At 40.1% G+C, this 20358-nt stretch overlaps 1 pseudogene; it reads left to right on the forward strand.

The window, feature by feature from the left end:
- The first annotated feature begins 18103 nt into the window (after positions 1-18103).
- On the forward strand, positions 18104-18996 carry LOC100458113 (large ribosomal subunit protein eL8-like; annotated as a pseudogene).
- Positions 18997-20358: the final 1362 nt, after the last annotated feature.

The following is a 20358-nucleotide window of genomic DNA, read 5'->3' on the forward strand; positions in this document are numbered from 1 at the left end:
TTTCCTCCATCCCTTTATTTTGAGCCTATAAGTATCATTATGTGTGAGATGGGTTTCCTGAAGACAGCATACCATTGGCATTAGGTCTTGTTTTTTTATTCAACTTGTCACTCTATGCCTTTTTCTTTTCTTTCTGTTTTTTGACAGAGTCTCACTCTGTCACCCTGGCTGCAGTGCAGTGGCATGATCTCAGCTTACTGCAACCTCTGCCTCCTGGGTTCAAGTGATTCTCATGCCTCAGTCTCCCTAGTAGCCAGGATTTCAGGCACGCACCTCCACACTCAGCTAATTTTTTTCTACTTTTAGTAGAGATGGGGTTTCACCATGTTGGCAAGGCTGGTCTTGAATTTCTGGCCTCAAGTGATCCACCTTCCTCAACCTCCCAAAATGCTGGAATTACAGGCATAAGCTACCATGCCCAGCCTCACTCTGCCTTTCAAGTGGGACATTTAGCCTGTTTACATTCAAGGTTAGTATTAATATGTGTGGATTTGATCCTGTCATTGTGCTGTTAGCTGGTTATTATTTTGGCTTGTTTGTGTGGTTGCTTTATGGTAACACCAGACTGTGTGTTTAAGTGTATTTTGTATTAGCTGGTAGCGGTTTTTTCTTTCTATATTTTGTGCTCCTTTCAAGATCTCTTGTAAAGCAGATCTGGTGGCAATGAATTCCCTCAAATTTGCTTACCTGAAAAACACCTTATTTCTCCTTCACTTAGGAAGCTTAATATGAAATTCTTGGTTAAAGATTTTTTTCTATAAGAATATTGAATATAAAGTTCCCAATCTCTTCTGGCTTGTTTCAGCTGAGACATCTGCTGTAAGCCTGATGGGGTTCCCTTTGTAGGTGACCTGCCCTTTCTCTCTAGCTGCCTTTAACATTCTTGTATTTCTGGTCATTATGTGTCTTGGGGATGATCTTGTGTAGAATCTTGGAGAAGTCCTCTGTATTTCCTGAATTTGACTTTGGCCTCTCTAGCAAGGTTGGGGAAGTCTTCATGAATGATATCCTGAAATATGTTTTCCAAGTTGTTCGCTTTCTCCCCCTCCCTTTCAGGGATGCCAATGATTCATAGTATGGTCCTCTTTACATACTCCCATACTTCTCAGAGCTTTTGTTCATTATTTTTTATTCTTTTTTTAAACTTTTATTTTAAGCTCAGTGGTACATATGCAGGATGTGCAGGTTTGTTACACAGTTAAATGTATGTCATGGGGCTTTTTTGGACAGATTATTTCATCATCCTGGTATTAAGCCTAGTACCCATTATTTATTTTTCCCGATTTTCCTAATCCTCTCCCTTCTCCCACACTCTGCTTTCCAGTAGGCCCCAGTGTGCCTTGTTCCCCTCTATGTGTTCATGTGTCCTCATCATTTAGCTATCACTTATAAGTAAGAACATGCAGTATTTGATTCTTAACCAAATTTTGGTTTCTTAACAGAAAGCCAACTGCTACATGTTTTTACTTATAAGAACTGTACTTTTAAGAACTGTCTGTCTTATTTCAGAGAACTAGTCTTCAAGTAGTGATATTCTTTCCTCTACTTGGTTTATTCTGCTGTTAATACATGTGTTTGCATTGTGAAATCATTGTATTGTGTTATGGAGCTCTGTCAGACCTGTTAGGTTCTTTTTAACACCAGCTATTCATCCTTCAGCTCCTGTATTGCTTTATTGTGATTCTTATTTTCCTTAGACTGGGTTTTGCCATCTCCTGAATCTCAATGCTCTTCATTGCTATCTGTAAAGTGTCATTTGCTTGTCTCCTGGGGGCTCCACCCAAGAGAGATGCAGGTCAGCAATAGCTCAGTGCAATCAGCCCAAGGTGGAGGGTTATAGAGGGAAATGTGTGCCAGGGGTTCCCTGTCTTATGACAACCAGTCAGGGGTGTAGGGAACCTATGGGAGATGGACTGGCCTCCCCTCCTTGGGTTGACCACAGCTTTTTGGAGATATGGATAAGGCACTTAGGGTCTTTGCTCCTTTGTCTAAGGATGGAAAGGGCAGTTCCATTGCAGAGGTAATGGCAGAGGCTTTCAGTTGCTCCTGGAGGTTCTGTCCAGAGCATTGCCAAGTTGTTATTGGCTCAGTAGCTCTGGCTGGGGGTGGCTGGAGGCCCAGGCGTGATGGACCTGCCTGGTGAGGAGATATGGGAATGGGAATCCACATAACAGTCTGACCACTTTTCTGCAGGGCTGCCATGGTATGCTTAGGGCCCATTCCAGTCCCTAGTCAACTTGGATTTTCCAGTAACTGGAAGTATCACCAGTGAAGCCTACAAAACAGCAAAGATGGCAGCCTGTTCCTCCCTCTGGAAGCTTTGTCCCAGGGAGGTTGCAAGCCCAAAGGCACCTATAGGAGGTTGCTGGAGACCCCAGTTGGGAGGTCCTGCCCACTGAGGAGGAACTGGATTGGGGGCCCACTTAAAAACACTGGCCATGTTTTGGTAGAGCAGCTGTGCTGTGCTGGGGATCTGCTTCAACCCCTGGTCACGTTAAAAACTCCAAAGTCTGAAGTCTGGAATGGCTAAGTTGTCCAAACAGCAAAGATGGTGGCCCACCCATCCCTCTGGGAGCTCTGTCCCAGGGAGATTACAAATCTCTGTCTGCCAGACAACACCAGTGGGGGTGGCTGGAGGCCCTGGTTGGGAGGTCCTGCCCAGTGAGGAGGAATGGGATTAGGGACCCACTTAAAAAAGCAGTCTGGCCATGTTTTGGTAGAGCAGCTGCACTGTGTTGGAGGATCCCTTCTGCCCCTGGGCAGCTCAGACTCTCCAAAGTCTGAAGGCTGAATTGGCTAAGTTGCCCAAACAGCAAAGATGGCAGCCTGTCCCTCCCTCTGGGAGTGCCATCCCAGGGGGAATAAAATATCTGTTGAGGCAGAGTGCAGTGGCTCACGTCTGTAATCCCAGCACTGTGGGAGTCCGAGGCAGGCAGATCACTTGAAGTCAGGAGTTCGAGACCAGTCTGAACAGCATGGTGAAACCCCATCTCCGCTAAAAATACAAAAAAAAATTGGCCTGGCATGGTGGCACATACCTGTAGTCCTGGCTACCTGGGAGGCTGAGGCAGGAAAATGGCTTGAACCTGGGAAGGGGAGGTTGCAGTGAGCCAAGATCGCGCCATTGCTCTCCAGCCTGAGCGACAGAGCAAGACTCCGTCTCAAAAATAAATAAATTAATAAATTAAATAAAAAAATAAAATCTCTGTTGGGGGCGAACATGAGTGGGAGTGGCTGGAGACCCCAGCTGGGAGATCCTGTCCAGTGAAGAGGCATGGGATTGGGGACCCACTTAAAGAAGCAGTCTGGCCACATTTTGTTAGAGCAGCTGTGTTGTGCTGTTCTCAGGGATCCCTTCTGCCCCCAGTCGGCTTGGACTCTTCAAAGCCTGAAGGCTAGAATGGCTAAGGCACCGAAACAGCAAAGATGGCAGCCCTCCCCTACAACTCAGCTCCTTCTTAGAGAGGTGCAATGCTGCTACCAGTGGCTGGCTGGAATTCCAAGCCAGTGGGTCTTATCTTGGGAGGTGCTGTGGAAGTAGGGCCCGCAGCCTGTCGCTGCTCAGCCTCTGGATTCAGCCTCTTTCCTAGGGGTATGTATGGGGGTCTAATCTTTCACTTTGCTGGAGCTGCAGCTACTTTTGATGGAAAGCCGGAGTATTTAAGGCTCCAGGGTCTCCATACATGCCTCAGCGGCTGCTCTGCCTAAACTCCACATAGCTCTGTCTGTCAGATTGAAGGCTCTGCTGGGATGGGCTCACAAGGAAGGTTGCAAAGATCCCTGAGAGAAGCATGGTTTCCTGGGGTCGCACATTCACCACTTCCCTGAGTGGGGAAGTTTCCCTGGCTCTGTGCTGCTCCCTGGTGGGCCGTTGTCCTCTCTTGCTTTTCTTCATTCTTCCTGGGTTAAGTTGTTTCCTTGATTAGTTCCAGTGCAAGTACCTGTGTGTTTCAGTTGAAGGTGTTGTGTTTACTCTCCCCTTCTGTTCGTCTCTGGGCAACCCATGCACACTAACTGCTTCTAGTCAGCCATCTTGGCCACCCTCCTGTTCTTCCTCTTTTTAGGTAGATCCCGGTTCCTGAAACACAATTTGCCCTTATGCCTAGAGAACTGCTTTTAAAATTATTTTGGGGCCAATTTCTTGGCAGTAAATTCTTTGTGATTTTATTGAAAAAGATCTTTCATCTTTGAAGTGTATTTTTGATGAATTCATTATTCTAGTTGGGTGGCTTTTTTTCTTTCAAAGTTTTAAATATTTGTCTTCACTCTTTTCTTGCTTGCATAGTTTCTGACAAGAAGTCTGCTATAATTCTTATCATGTTCTTGTATAGGTCAGATGATACGATTTTTTCTCCTGGCTTTTTCTAAGATTTTTTTCTTTGTCTTTGGTTTTCTGCAATCTGAATGATATGCACACCTCTTGTATATTTTTTGGTATTTCTTCAGCTTGTAGTTATCTGAGCTTACTGAATCTGTAGTTTGAGGTTTGTCGTTAACTTTGAAAACTTCTCTCTATTATTACTTCAAAGATTTCTGTCTCTTTCTTCTCCTTCAAATATCCCAATTACACATATGTTATACCTTTTGAAATCGTTCCAAAGTTCTTGAATATTCTGTTTTGTTTTTTGTTTTCTTCATTTTTTTCTTTTTGTACTTCAGTATGAGAAGTTGGTCTATCTATAGGTTCACTGGTTCTTTTCTTACTCATGTCCAGTCTACTGATCAAAGACATTTTTTTAATCTCTGTTACAATGTTTTTGATTTCTAGGATTGCCTATTATTGTTCTTAGAGTTTTAATCTCTGCTTTTATATTACCCATCTGTTTGGCAAGTTGTCTACTTTTGTCATTATAACTCTTAACATATTAATTATGTTAGATAATTATCAGACAGATAATTATGTTAACTGATAATTCCAAAATCTATGTTATATCTGACTTTCTTTCTGATTCTTGCTTTGTCTCTTCAAACTGCATTTTTCCTTGTCTTCTGGCACATTTCGCAATATTTGTTGAAAGCTGCACATGATATATTGGGCAATAGAAACTGAGGTAAACATGCATTTAATGTGAAGTTTTATGTTAATCTGGCTAAGAGTTGGGCTATATTTAATGTTTGCTATATTGGTAGAGGCCAGAGACTAAATTCCTCTAGTATCCTTGTTTTTTCTACTCTGTTAACTTTGAGATTCTCTAAGTACTCCTCTTCAGAGAGAGTTTAAATCTTGCAGCTCTCTTAACTGTGACCCATCCTTATACCAGAGTCTTTTTGATCTGAAGGTAAGGTGTGGGAGTGAGGAGCATTCTGTAATCTTATTATTAAGTCTCACTCTTTTAGTGGGCCTGTGTTCCTGGAATGTGACCTTCACAAGGGTGTCTTGCCCTCTCTCCTCACTCAGGTGAAATAGGAATGCTAGAGAGGGCTAGAGTGAGAGAAATTATTTTCCCCTAGGTGGGATAAGGCTCTGATAAGTCTTTACCCCTGGAGAGTAAGTCTTTGCTATGAAGAACAGTCAGGTTGTATTCTACAAGTTATTCTTTCCCTCCTTCTACCTGAGCCATGAATAGTTGTTTCTGATCGCTCTTCACCATAAGAACACTGTGTGGTGTCTGCAGATAAAATTCACAAAAGTATGTGGGTGCCCCTAAGATTGCAGCACCTAGGAGTTTCTCATTCTCAGGATAGTTCTCACATTAGCCTTCTGAAATTTGTCAAAATTGTTGTTTAAGTGTTCCAGTTTATGGCTCCAAGCCTTCCCCAGCAGTAAGCTGTCTTCATGTGGTTCTCTGGATTCACCTGTTTTTCCAGATTTAGGAGTGGCAATTTGCCCTGCAATCTCAGTTTTTGGAGGTATTCATGAAAAGCTGCTAATTTTGTTTATTTATCTTCTTTGTTGTTGTTGTTGTTGATAGAATGGAACTGATGACTTCTAAGCTCTTTGCATGTTGGAACTGAAAGCCAGAGAATCTACTTTTGAAGACCAGATTTTTTACTACCTTTTTAAAGGGTGCTGTATTAGGCTTTTCTTGCATTGCTATAAAGAAATACCTGAGACTGGGTAATTTATAAAGAAAAGAGGTTTAATTGGTTCTATAGGCTTTACAGGAAGCATGGCACTAGCATCTGCTCAGCTTCTGGGGAGGCCTCAGGAAGCACAATTATGGCAGAAGGTAAAGTGGGAGCAGGCACTCCACATGGCACAAGCAGGAGGAAAACAGAGAGAGTCAGCTGGGGGAGGAGATGTCACACACTTTTAAATGATCAGATCTCATGGGAACTCAGAGCAAGAGCTCACTTATCACCAAGGGGATAGCCTAAGCCATTCATGAGGGATCCACCCCCACAATCCAAACACCTCCCTCCAGGCTCCACCTCCAACACTAAGGATTATGTTTCAACATGAGATTTGGCAGGGACATACATTCAGACTTTGTGAGGCACTCTGCAAGTTGGCACAGGCTAGCTTTTTCTTAGAATAAAATCCAAGGAAAGATATCAAATCAGTACAAATAATACAATAATTTCAGAGTTTCTGTTAACATCACTTCTTCTTTGAAGCTTTATTTGAAGTCTTCAGCTCACACTGAGCTCATTTCTGTTTGGGTCCAAATTCTATTTTTTTTTGTTTTTTTTTTCACTCAACTTTCACTTAACCAACTACTATCTAGTAATATTTGACTAATGTTTTTGGATAGATGGGCTGTCTCTTTAAATATAAGCTTTTCATGAAAGGCAAAATATTTTATACAACCATCATATCCCTAGTTGTGCTATCATACCTGTATACTACACAAATGGGAAATATTAAATTTAATACTTAGGGTGGTCCAAGGTTTGCAATTTTTTTTTTTTTTTTTTTTTTTTTTGTGATGATAGTGAGGCTTCATCAGGTTTTCAGGACAGGGGTATGTCCGGATCACCTCAATTTATAGATTATTATTTTAAGAATAGGTGAGAAGGAAGAAGAGGATAAAGCAGCCAAACATTTGTACCCCACGAGTGGCTGACACATTATTCATTACTACTTCAAAATACAACAACAAACGTACTCATTTCAAACTAGGTGCAATAAACTAATAGCAGTTCTACAAGTCTTCCATGTGGGCAACTCAACTCTTCCCTCTTTGCTTCTCCCCTCGCTACATACTTTCTGCTTAATTTTTTCCCTTTGTCTCACTCTATATATATTTTATTCATTGATTAATTAATAAATATTTAGCTGGTGACATCAGCAAGATAGCAGAATAAGAGGTCACAGGCTTCACTATCCCCCATAGAAAGTTCAACTAACAATTATCCACAGACAAGGATGCCTTTGTGAAAACTCCAGTACTTGAGAATAAGCCTGAGAAAACAGTCTGGACAACAGAACTAAATAAAGACCACAAAAGGGGTTAAGTAAAATGGCCTCACTGATTGCATCACCCCATCACCCCTGCCCATCCCATGAGTCAGCAAAGTACCACACAGAGAGGATTCCCCAAGACTCAGTTTCAACAGTGGGAAAAGAGAACTGGAGTTGGACATCCGGCTTCCCTAGAATTCTGAGACACTTCCCAGGAAGCCCGCTCTGGTCTCACCTCACAAGGAGTACAGGAGGTAACAGCATGAATATTGAACAAACCTTGCTGATAGCTCTGTGTACCTTCCAGTGGTGGTACCTGATCAGAGATACAAGCCAACAGCATCACCTGCCCACAAAGCTGAGCTGGTCACTCCCAGAAGTGATGGAAAGTCCTACCTAGCTTGAATCCCTAGATGGCCAGACTCCAGGCTTAGTCTCAGACCCTACCACAAGGCCCTCAACCCAGGGAGAGAGATGCTTGTACCAGAACAATTTGGAAAAGAGTGGGATCCAGTTTATACAGCATTTAGCACAGCCTCAAAGCTTGCCCAAGACCCTGTCCAGGGATGGAGACAACCAAACAGAACATTTCACAAAGTGCAGTGGCTAGTTCTGCCACACTCAAGCATGTTCCATTTGAGCAGCTACTCTGCCTAACCTCAGAGCCAAGCCTGAAACCCCATCCAACTGCAGATCTCAAACAACAGTACCACTTGGCCAGAGAATACACCTTGTGGCCCAGGCTGATCTGAGGTCATTGCAATGTACATCCAGCAGATCTGTCTGATTGCATGTCTCAGCCAGTGGTCTCTCCTGACAGATTAGCCCAACCAGCAGCCACACCCAAAATCCAAGCAGCTACCTAGAGAACTCAAAAACAAGCTCTGTCTGCACAGGATTATTACCAGCTGGTCCATTCAAAATCACAAGCTAGACTAAATAAGGAAAAGTCTATCCCTGTCAAAGAATTCTTGTAAAATCTGGAAGAGGTGGTTGTCTCTTCAAATGTGCAGACACCAACATAAGGGCACAAGAGTTAAGAAGAATCAGAAATTCATGTCATCACCCAAATAAACTAACAAATTAAACCCATAAAAAGTTCACCAAGACTCATAATAATCAAACTATCAAAAATAAAATACAAAGAAAAAATTCTAAAAGCAGCAACAGATAGGAAACACATACAAGGGAGTCCCAACACAACTCTTCACAGATTTCTCAGGAGAAACACTGCAGGCCAGGAAAGAATGAGATGATATATTTAAAGTGCTGAAGGGAAAACAAAACAAAACAAAAACAAACAAACAAAAACAGGAATATTTTACCCAGCTAAGCTATCCTTCAGAAATAAGAAATTCACCACCACTAGACCTGCCTGACAGGAATTACTAAAGGGAATTCTTTAAGCGGTATCAAAAGGCCACTAATTAGTAACGCAAACCATATAAAAGCACAAAACTCAATGATTAAGTGAGCCAGAGTCATATTTCAGAATACTTTGGACTGAAATGGTGATGTGTAAATAAATGTTACCTCCAGTATGATGCTTAATAGATAAATCTATTAAAACAATTATAACTGAAATTAGTTGTCAGGGAATAAAAATTACAAAATAATATAAATTTTGACATTAAAAACATATAGTGGAAAGAAGTAAAAGCACAGAGTTGTTGTATGCAGTTAAAGTTGTTTTCTTCAGTATGAAATAGACTGCCATTAGTATAAGATGTTTTATGTAAGCCTAATGGTAAATAGAAAGTAAAAAGTTCATGGTAAATAGAAAGTAAAAAGTTAATGGTAAATAAAAAGTAAAAAGTTGGGGAGGAGCCAAGATGGCCGAATAGGAACAGCTCCGGTCTACAGCTCCCAGCGCGAGCGACGCAGAAGACGGGTGATTTCTGCATTTCCATCTGAGGTACTGTGTTCATCTCACTAGGGAGTGCCAGACAGTGGGCGCAGGTCAGTGGGTGAGCGCACCGTGCGCCAGCCGAAGCAGGGGCGAGGCATTGCCTCACTCGGGAAGCGCAAGGGGTCAGGGAGTTCCCTTTCCAGGGGTGACAAATGGCACCTGGAAAATCGGGCCACTCCCACCCGAATACTGTGCTTTTCCGACGGGCTTAGGAAACGGTGCCCCAAGAGAATATAGGCCACACCTGGCTCAGAGGGTCCTACGCCCACGGAGTCTCGCTGATTGCTAGCACAGCAGTCTGAGATCAAACAGCAAGTTGGCAGCGAGGCTGGGGGAGGGGCGCCCACCATTGCCCAGGCTCGCTTAGGTAAACAAAGCAGCCTGGAAGCTTGAACTGGGTGGAGCCCACCACAGCTCAAGGAGGCCTGCCTGCCTCTGTAGGCTCCACCTCTGGGGGCAGGGCACAGACAAACAAAAAGACAGCAGTAACCTCTGCAGACTTAAATGTCCCTGTCTGAGAGCTTTGAGGAGAGCAGTGGTTCTCCCAGCATGCAGCTGGAGATCTGAGAACAGGCTGACTGCCTCCTCAAGTGGGTCCCTGACACCTGACCCCCGAGCAGCCTAACTGGGAGGCACCACCCAGCAGGGGCAGACGGACACCTCACACGGCCGGCCACGTACTCCAACAGACCTGCAGCTGAGGGTCCTGTCTGTTAGAAGGAAAACTAACAGAAAGGACACCCACACCAAAAACCCATCTGTACATCACCATCATCAAAGACCAAAAGTAGATAAAACCACAAAGATGGGGAAAAAACAGAGCAGAAAAACTGGAAACTCTAAAAAGCAGAGTACCTCTCCTCCTCCAAAGGAACGCAGTTCCTCACCAGCAACGGAACAAAGCTGGATGGAGAATGACTTTGACGAGCTGAGAGAAGAAGGCTTCAGACGATCAAATTAGTCCGAGCTACGGGAGGATATTCAAACCAAAGGCAAAGAAGTTGAAAACTTTGAAAAAAATTTAGAAGAATGTATAACTAGAATAACCAATACAGAGAAGTGCTTAAAGGAGCTGATGGAGCTGAAAACCAAGGCTCGAGAACTACGTGAAGAATGCAGAAGCCTCAGGAGCCAATGCAATCAAATGGAAGAAAGGATATCAGCCCTGGAAGACGAAATGAATGAAATGAAGCGAGAAGGGAAGTTTAGAGAAAAAAGAATAAAAAGAAACGAGCAAAGCCTCCAAGAAATATGGGACTATGTGAAAAGACCAAATCTACGTCTGATTGGTGTACCTGAAAGTGACGGGGAGAATGGAAACAAGTTGGAAAGCACTCTGCAGGATATTATCCAGGAGAACTTCCCCAATCTAGCAAGGCAGGCCAACATTCAGATTCAGGAAATACAGAGAACGCCACAAAGATACTCCTCGAGAAGAGCAACTCCAAGACACATAATTGTCAGATTCACCAAAGTTGAAATGAAGGAAAAAATGTTAAGGGCAGCCAGAGAGAAAGGTTGGGTTACCATCAAAGGGAAGCCCATCAGACTAACAGCGGATCTCTCGGCAGAAACCCTACAAGCCAGAAGAGAGTGGGGGCCAATATTCAACATTCTTAAAGAAAGGAATTTTCAACCCAGAATTTCATATCCAGCCAAACTAAGCTTCATAAGTGAAGGAGAAATAAAATACTTTGCACACAATCAAATGCTGAGAGATTTTGTCACCACCAGGCCTGCCCTAAAAGAGCTCCTGAAGGAAGCGCTAAACATGGAAAGGCACAACCGGTACCAGCCACTGCAAAATCATACCGAAATGTAAAGACCATCGAGACTAGGAAGAGACTGCATCAACTAACGAGCAAAATAACCAGCTAACATCATAATGACAGGATCAAATTCACACATAACAATATTAACTTTAAATGTAAATGGACTACATGCTCCAATTAAAAGACACAGACTGGCAAATTGGATAAAGACTCAAGACCCATCACTGTGCTGTATTCAGGAAACCCATCTCATGTGCAGAGACACACATAGGCTCAAAATAAAAGGATGGAGGAAGATCTACCAAGCAAATGGAAAACAAAAAAAGGCGGGGTTGCAATCCTAGTCTCTGATAAAACAGACTTTAAACCAACAAAGATCAAAAGAGACAAAGAAGGACATTACATAATGGTAAAGGGATTAATTCAACAAGAAGAGCTAAGTATCCTAAATATATATGCACCCAATACAGGAGCACCCAGATTCATAAAGCAAGTCCTGAGTGACCTACAAAGAGACTTAGACTCCCACACATTAATAATGGGAGAGTTTAACACCCCACTGTCAACATTAGACAGATCAATGAGACAGAAAGTCAACAAGGATACCCAGGAATTGAACTCAGCTCTGCACCAAGCAGACCTAATAGACATCTACAGAACTCTCCACCCCAAATCAACAGAATATACATTTTTTTCAGCACCACACCACACCTATTCCAAAATTGACCATATACTTGGAAGTAAAGCTCTCCTCAATAAATGTAAAAGAACAGAAATTATAACAAACTATCTCTCAGATCACAGTGCAATCAAGCTAGAACTCAGGATTAAGAATCTCACTCAAAACCGCTCAACTACATGGAAACTGAACAACCTGCTCCTGAATGACTACTGGGTACATAATGAAATGAAGGCAGAAATAAAGATGTTCTTTGAAACCAATGAGAACCAAGACACAGCATACCAGAATCTCTGGGATGCATTCAAAGCAATGTGCAGAGGGAAATTTATAGCACTAAATGCCCACAAGAGAAAGCAGGAAAGATCCAAAATTGACACCCTAACATCACAATTAAAAGAACTAGAAAAGCAAGAGCAAACACATTCAAAAGCTAGCAGAAGGCAAGAAATAACTAAAATCAGAGCAGAACTGAAGGAAATAGAGACACAAAAAACCCTTCAAGAAATAAATGAATCCAGGAGCTGGTTTTTTGAAAGGATCAACAAAATTGATAGACCGCTAGCAAGATTAATAAAGAAAAAAAGAGAGAAGAATCAAATAGATGCAATAAAAAATGATAAAGGGGATATCACCACCGATCCCACAGAAATACAAACTACCATCAGAGAATACTACAAACAACTCTATGCAAATAAACTAGAAAATCTAGAAGAAATGGATAAATTCCTCAACACATACACCCTCCCAAGACTAAACCAGGAAGAAGTTGAATCTCTGAATAGACCAATAACAGGAGCTGAAATTGTGGCAATAATCAATAGCTTACCAAGCAAAAAAAGTCCAGGACCAGATGGGTTCACAGCCGAATTCTACCAGAGGTAAAAGGAGGAGCTGGTACCATTCCTTCTGAAACTATTCCAATCAATAGAAAAAGAGGGAATCCTCCCTAACTCATTTTATGAGGCCAGCATCATCCTGATACCAAAGCCTGGCAGAGACACAACAAAAAAAGAGAATTTTAGACCAATATCCTTGATGAACATTGATGCAAAAATCCTCAATAAAATACTGGCAAACAGAATCCAGCAGCACATCAAAAAGCTTATCCACCATGATCAAGTGGGCTTCATCCCTGGGATGCAAGGCTGGTTCTATATACGCAAATCAATAAATGTAATCCGGCATATAAACAGAACCAAAGACAAAAACCACATGATTATCTCAATAGATGCAGATAAGGCCTTTGACAAAATTCAAAAACACTTCATGCTAAAAACTCTCAATAAATTAGGAATTGATGGGACGTATCTCAAAATAATAAGAGCTATTTATGACAAACCCACAGCCAATATCATACTGAATGGGCAAAAACTGGAAGCATTCCCTTTGAAAACTGGCACAAGACAGGGATGCCCTCTCTCACCACTTCTATTCAACATAGTGTTGGAAGTTCTGGCCAGGGCAATTAGGCAGGAGAAGGAAATCAAGGGTATTCAAGTAGGAAAAGAGGAAGTCAAATTGTCCCTGTTTGCAGATGACATGATAGTATATCTAGAAAACCCCATTGTCTCAGCCCAAAATCTCCTTAAGCTGATAAGCAACTTCAGCAAAGTCTCAGGATACAAAATCAATGTACAAAAATCACAAGCATTCTTATACATCAATAACAGACAAACAGAGAACCAAATCATGAGTGAACTCCCATTCACAATTGCTTCAAAGAGAATAAAATACCTAGGAATCCAACTTACAAGGGATGTGAAGGACCTCTTCAAGGAGAACTACAAACCACTGCTCAAGGAAATAAAAGAGGATACAAACAAATGGAAGAACATTCCATGCTCATGGGTAGGAAGAATCAATATCATGAAAATGGCCATCCTTCCCAAGGTAATTTACAGATTCAATGCCATCCCCATCAAGTTACCAATGACTTTCTTCAGAGAATTGGAAAAAACTACTTTAAAGTTCATATGGAACCAAAAAAGAGCCCACATTGCCAAGTCAATCCTAAGCCAAAAGAACAAAGCTGGAGGCATCACACTACCTGACTTCAAACTATACTACAAGGCTACAGTAACCAAAACAGCATGGTACTGGTACCAAAACAGAGATATAGATCAATGGAACAGAACAGAGCCGTCAGAAATAATGCCACATATCTACAACTATCTGATCTTTGACAAACCTGACAAAAACAAGAAATGGGGAAAGGATTCCCTATTTAATAAATGGTGCTGGGAAAACTGGCTAGCCATATGTAGAAAGCTGAAACTGGATCCCTTCCTTACACCTTATACAAAAATTAATTCAAGATGGATTAAAGACTTAAATGTTAGACCTAAAACCATAAAAACCCTAGAAGAAAACCTAGGCATTACCATTCAGGACATAGGCATGGGCAAGGGCTTCATGTCTAAAACACCAAAAGCAATGGCAACAAAAGCCAAAATTGACAAATGGGATCTAATTAAACTAAAGAGCTTCTGCACAGCAAAGGAAACTACCATTAGAATGAACAGGCAACCTACAAAATGGGAGAAAATTTTCGCAACCTACTCATCTGACAAAGGGCTAATATCCAGAATCTACAATGAACTCCAACAAATTTACAAGAAAAAAACAAACAACCCCATCAAAAAGTGGGCGAAGGACATGAACAGACACTTCTCAAAAGAAGACATTTATGCAGCCAAAAAACACATGAAAAAATGCTCACCATCACTGGCCATCAGAGAAATGCAAATCAAAACCACAATGAGATACCATCTCACACCAGTTAGAATGGCAATCATTAAAAAGTCAGGAAACAACAGGTGCTGGAGAGAATGTGGAGAAATAGGAACACTTTTACACTGTTGGTGGGACTGTAAACTAGTTCAACCCTTGTGGAAGTCAGTGTGGCGATTCCTCAGGGATCTAGAACTAGAAATTCCATTTGACCCAGCCATCCCATTACTGGCTATATACCCAAAGGACTATAAATCATGCTGCTATAAAGACACATGCACACGTATGTTTATTGCAGCATTATTCACAATAGCAAAGACTTGGAACCAACCCAAATGTCCAACAATGATAGACTGGATTAAGAAAATGTGGCACATATACACCATGGAATACTATGCAGCCATAAAAAATGATGAGTTCATGTCCTTTGTAGGGACATGGATGAAATTGGAAATCATCATTCTCAGTAAACTATCGCAAGGACAAAAAACCAAACACCGCATATTCTCACTCATAGGTGGGAATTGACCAATGAGAACACATGGTCACAGGAAGGGGAACATCACACTTTGGGGACTGTTGTGGGGTGGGGGGAGGGGGGAGGGATAGCATTGGGAGATATACCTAATGCTAGATGACAAGTTGGTGGGTGCAGCGCACCAGCATGGCACATGTATACATATGTAACTTACCTGCACGTTGCACACATGTACCATAGAGCCTAAAGTATAATAATAATAATAATAATAATAATAATAATAAAGAAAAAAAGTTATTGTACTAGATGCATAAAACACAAATAAAAAGGATTCAAACCATACTATTATAGAAAACCATCAAACTGAAAAGGAAGACAGCAACAGGGAAAGAAAGAAAGTATATACAAACAATAAGCAAACAAGTTATAAAATGATAGTAGTAAGTTCTTACCTACCAACAGTTACCTTGAGTGTAAATAAATTAAATAATTCAATAAAAAGACATAAAATGATGGAATGTAACTTTTTAAAACCCAAATACATGCTGTCTACAAGAGACTCGTCTCACCTTTAAGGATACACACAGACTGAAAGTAAAGGGATAGAAAAAGATATTCTATTTAAAGGAAAACCAAAAGATAGAAAACATAGCTACACTCAAATCAGACAAAATAGTATTTAGGCTAAAAACTGTAAAAAAAGTTATATAATGATTAAAAGGTCAATTAATCAAGGGGATATAACAATTGTACATACACATACAGACATATACACCAAATATTAGAGCATGTAAATACATAAAGGAAATACTAAAGGATCTGAAGGGAGACAGCAATTGCAATACAATAATAGTAGGATATTTCAATAACTCATTTTCAACAATAGACAGATTATTCAGACAGGAAATTATTAAACAATCATAGGATTTGAACTACACTTTAGACTAAACAGTACTAAAAGATACATAGAAAACTTTTCATCCAAAAGCAACAAAATACATTGTTTTCAAGCACACCTGAAACATTCTCCAGGATATATCACATGTTAGGTCATGAAACAAGTCTGCATAAATGTAAGAGAATTAAAATCATATCAACTGTCTTTTCTAACTTCAATGTTATGAAACTAGTAAACGATAACAAGAAAATCTTGGAAAATCCACAAATATGTGGAAATTAAACAACATGCTCCTGAGCAACCAATGGGTCAAAGAGAAAAAATCAAAAAGGAAATAAGAAAAATCTTAAGACAAATGGTAATGAAAATACAACATACAACACTTATTGGGTATAGCAAAAGCGGTTCTGAGAGAAAAATTTATAGCAAATAATGCCTTTTTTTTAAAGAACCATCTCAAATAACCTAGTGATACATCTCACGGAACTAAAAAGAAGAGCAAACTAAACTCAAAGTTAGCAAAAGAAAGAAAATAACAAAGACTAGAGCAGAAATAAATGAAACAGAGACTTGAAAAACAACAGAAAAAAGTCAATGAAACCAAGAGTTGTTTTCTTGAAAAGTTAAACAAAATCAACAATCTGTTAGCTACACTAAGAAGAAAGAGCGAAGACTCAAATAAGGGGAATCAGAAATGAAAGAGGAGAAATTACAACTGCTGCTACAGAAATACAAAAGATCATAACATATCACTATGAACTATTACACAACACCAAATTAGATAACCTAGAAAATGTGTAAATTCTCAAACACATAACACCTAAGACACAATAATGAAGAAATAGAAAATGCAAACTGACCAATATTGAATAAAGAGATTGAATCAATAATAAAAAGTCTCCCATCAAAAAATTCCAGAATCTGATGACTTTCCTGCTGAATTCTACCAAACATTTCAAGAACAAATACTAGTTCTTCTCAAACTTTTCCAAAGTCAAAGAAGAAAAATTACTTTCAAACTCTTTTTACAAAGCTAACATCACCCTGATACCAAAACCAGGCAAGAACATTACAGAAAAAAAATTACATGTCAATATCCTTGTTGAATGTAGATGTAAAAATCCTCAACAAAATACTAGCAAACTAAATTCAACATTACATTAAAAGTATTATTCACATGATCAAGTGGGATTTATCCCAGGGATGAAAGGATAGTTCAACATGTGCAAATCTATAAATGTGATACACCACTTTAACAGAATGAAGGACAAAAACCATGTAATCTTCCTATTGATGGAGTGATGGAGGAAAAAGTATTTGACAAATGCGAACAGTCTTTTATAATAAAAATTCTCAACAGATTAGGATAAAAAGGATGTTTCTCCACATAATAAAAGCATATATGACAAGAGAACAGTTAACATTGTACTTAACAATGAAAGTTGAAAGCTTTTTCTCTAAAACCAGAAATAAAACGAGGATGCCCACTTTATTCATTATAGTATTGTCAGTCCTTGCCAGAGCAATTAGGCAAGAGAAAGATATAAAAGGCATCCAAATTGGAAAGGAACAAGGGAAATTGTTGCTGTTTATTGATGATAAGATTTTATATAGAGAAACTCTAAAGACTCCATCAAAAAAATGTCAGAACTACACTTTGGGAGGCCAAGGTGGGAGGATCACGAGGTCAGGAGTTCAAGACCAGCCTGATCAACATGGTGAAACTCCGTCTCTACTAAAAATACAAAAATTAGCTGGGTGTGGTGGCACGCGCCTGTAATCCCAACTACTCAGGAGGCTGAGACAGGAGAATTCCTTGAACCTGGGAGGCAGCAGTTGCAGTGAGCTGAGATCACGCCACCGCACTCCAGCCTGGATGCCAGAGCAAGACTCCATCTCAAAAAAAAAAAAAAAAGTCAGAACTACTAAACAAATACAGTACAGTTTTAGGATACAAAATCAATAAGCAAAAATCAGTAGTGCTTCTATAATACTATCAACAAACTATCTGAAGAAGAGATTTTTAAAATCTCATTTACAATAGCTAGAAAATCAAAATAGGAATACAATTAATTAAAGAGATGAAAGAGCTGTACACTAAAATTTACAAAACTTTGATGAAAGAAGTTGAAGAAGAAACAAATAAATGGAAAGATATATGATGTTTATAGTTTGGAAGAATTAATGTTGTTAAAATGTTTATACTACACAAAGTGATCTACAGATGTAATGGAATCCCTATCAAAACTCCAATGTGATTTTTCACAGAAATAGAAAAAAATCTGCTCTCTCCTCCCGCCGCCCAAGATGCCGAAAGGAAAGAAGGCCAAGGGAAAGAAGGTGGCTCTGGCCCCTGCTGTCATGAAGAAGCAGGAGGCTAAGAAAGTGATGAATCCTCTGTCTGAGAAAAAGCCTAAGAATTTTGGCATTGGACAGGACATCCAGCCCAAAAGAGACCTCACTCGCTTTGTGAAATGGCCCTGCTATATCAGGTTGCAGCGGCAGAGAGCCACCCTCTATAAGCAGCTGAAAGTGCCTCCTGCGATTAACCAGTTCACCCAGGCCCTGGACCGCCAAACAGCTACTCAGCTGCTTAAGCTGGCCCACAAGTACAGACCAGAGACAAAGCAAGAGAAGAAGCAGACTGCTGGCCCGGGCCGAGAAGAAAGCTGCTGGCAAAGGGGACGTCCCCACGAAGAGACCACCTGTCTTTCGAGCAGGAGTTAACACCGTTGCCACCTTGGTGGAGAACAAGAAAGCTCAGCTGGTGGTGATTGCACACGACGTGGATCCCATTGAGCTGGTTATCTTCTTGCCTGCCCTGTGTCATAAAATGGGGGTCCCTTACTGCATTATCAAGGAGAAGGCAAGACTGTGACGTCTAGTCCACAGGAAGACCTGCACCACTGTTGCCTTCACACAGGTGAACTCAGAAGACAAAGGCGCTTTGGCTAAGCTGGTGGAAGCTATCAGGACCAATTACAATGACAGATATGATGAGATCCGCCGTCACTGGGGCGGCAACGTCCTGGTTCCTAAGTCTGTGGCTCGTATTGCCAAGCTCGAAAAGGCAAAGGCTAAAGAACTTGCCACTAAACTGGGTTAAATGTACACTGTTGAGTTTTCTGTACATAAAAATAATTAAAATAATACAAATTTTCCTTCAAAAAAAGAAAGAAAAATTCTAAAATTGTTTGAACCACAGAAAACCCTGAATAGCCAAACCAATTCTGCATAAAAAGGACAAAGCTGGAGGCATCATACTACCAGACTTTAAACTACATGACAAAACTATAGTAATTAAAACAGAATGGTATCACCATAAAAATAGACACATAAAAAAGAACAGAATAGATAGCCCAAAAAATGAACTCATGAAATTATGGTCAATTAATTTTCACAAAGGGTCCCAGAATACACAATGGGAAAAGGACACTCTCTTCAATAAAGGATGTTGGGAAAACTGGATATCCACATGTTAAAGAATAAAATTGGACCTTTATCTCATATCATGTACAAAAATTAAGTCAAAATGGATTAAAGACTTAAATGTAAGACCTGAAACTGTAAATCTACTAGATGAAAACATAGGTTAAAAACTATATGATATATGCCTAAGCAATGATTTTTTAGATATGACCCCAAAAGCTCAGGCACCAAAACCAAAAATAGACAAATGGAATTACATCAAACTAAAAAGTTTCTGCACAGCAAAGAAAGCAATTAACAGAGTGAAGAAGCAACTTATGGAATGAAAGAAAATGTTTGTAAACTACGTATATGATAAGGGGTTAAAATTTAAAATATATAAGGAACTCAAACAACTCAGTAGAAAACAAATAACCATATTAAAATGGGCACTGAACCTGAAATAGACATTTTTGAAAGAAATCATAGAAATGGCCAACAGATACATGAAAAACTGCTCAATATTTCCAATTATTGGAGAAATTCATATTAAAACTACAATAAGATATCACCTCAATCCTCTCAGAATGGCTATTTTTAAAATGACAAAGGATGATAAATGTTGATGAGGATGTGGAGAAAAGGGAACCCTAGCACACTGTTGATGGGAAAGTTAACTAATACAGCCGTTATGGAAAACAGTATGAAAGTTCCTCAAAAAACTAAAAATAGAGTTAATATATGATCCAGTAGTCCCACTTCTGGTTATACATCCAAAGGATTTGAAATCAGTATGTTGTGGAGATATCTGCACTCCCATGTTTATTGCAGCATTATTCACAATAGCCAAGTTATAACTATTGTGTCAGTTAAGTGCCCATCAACTGATAAATGAGTAAAAAAGATACAGACACACACACACACACACACACACACACACACACACACACACACACAGTGGAATATTATTTTGCCTTTACAAAGAGGGAAATTATCATTCACGACAACATAGGTGAACCTGGAGGACATTATGCCACGTGAAATAAGCCAGGCACAGACAGATAAATACTACATGTTCTACTTACATGTGAAATCTAAAAAGTCAAACACATAGCATCAAAGAGCAGAATGGTGGT

Source organism: Pongo abelii, chromosome 1, assembly GCF_028885655.2.
Source record: "Pongo abelii isolate AG06213 chromosome 1, NHGRI_mPonAbe1-v2.0_pri, whole genome shotgun sequence".
Taxonomy (NCBI): domain Eukaryota; kingdom Metazoa; phylum Chordata; class Mammalia; order Primates; family Hominidae; genus Pongo; species Pongo abelii.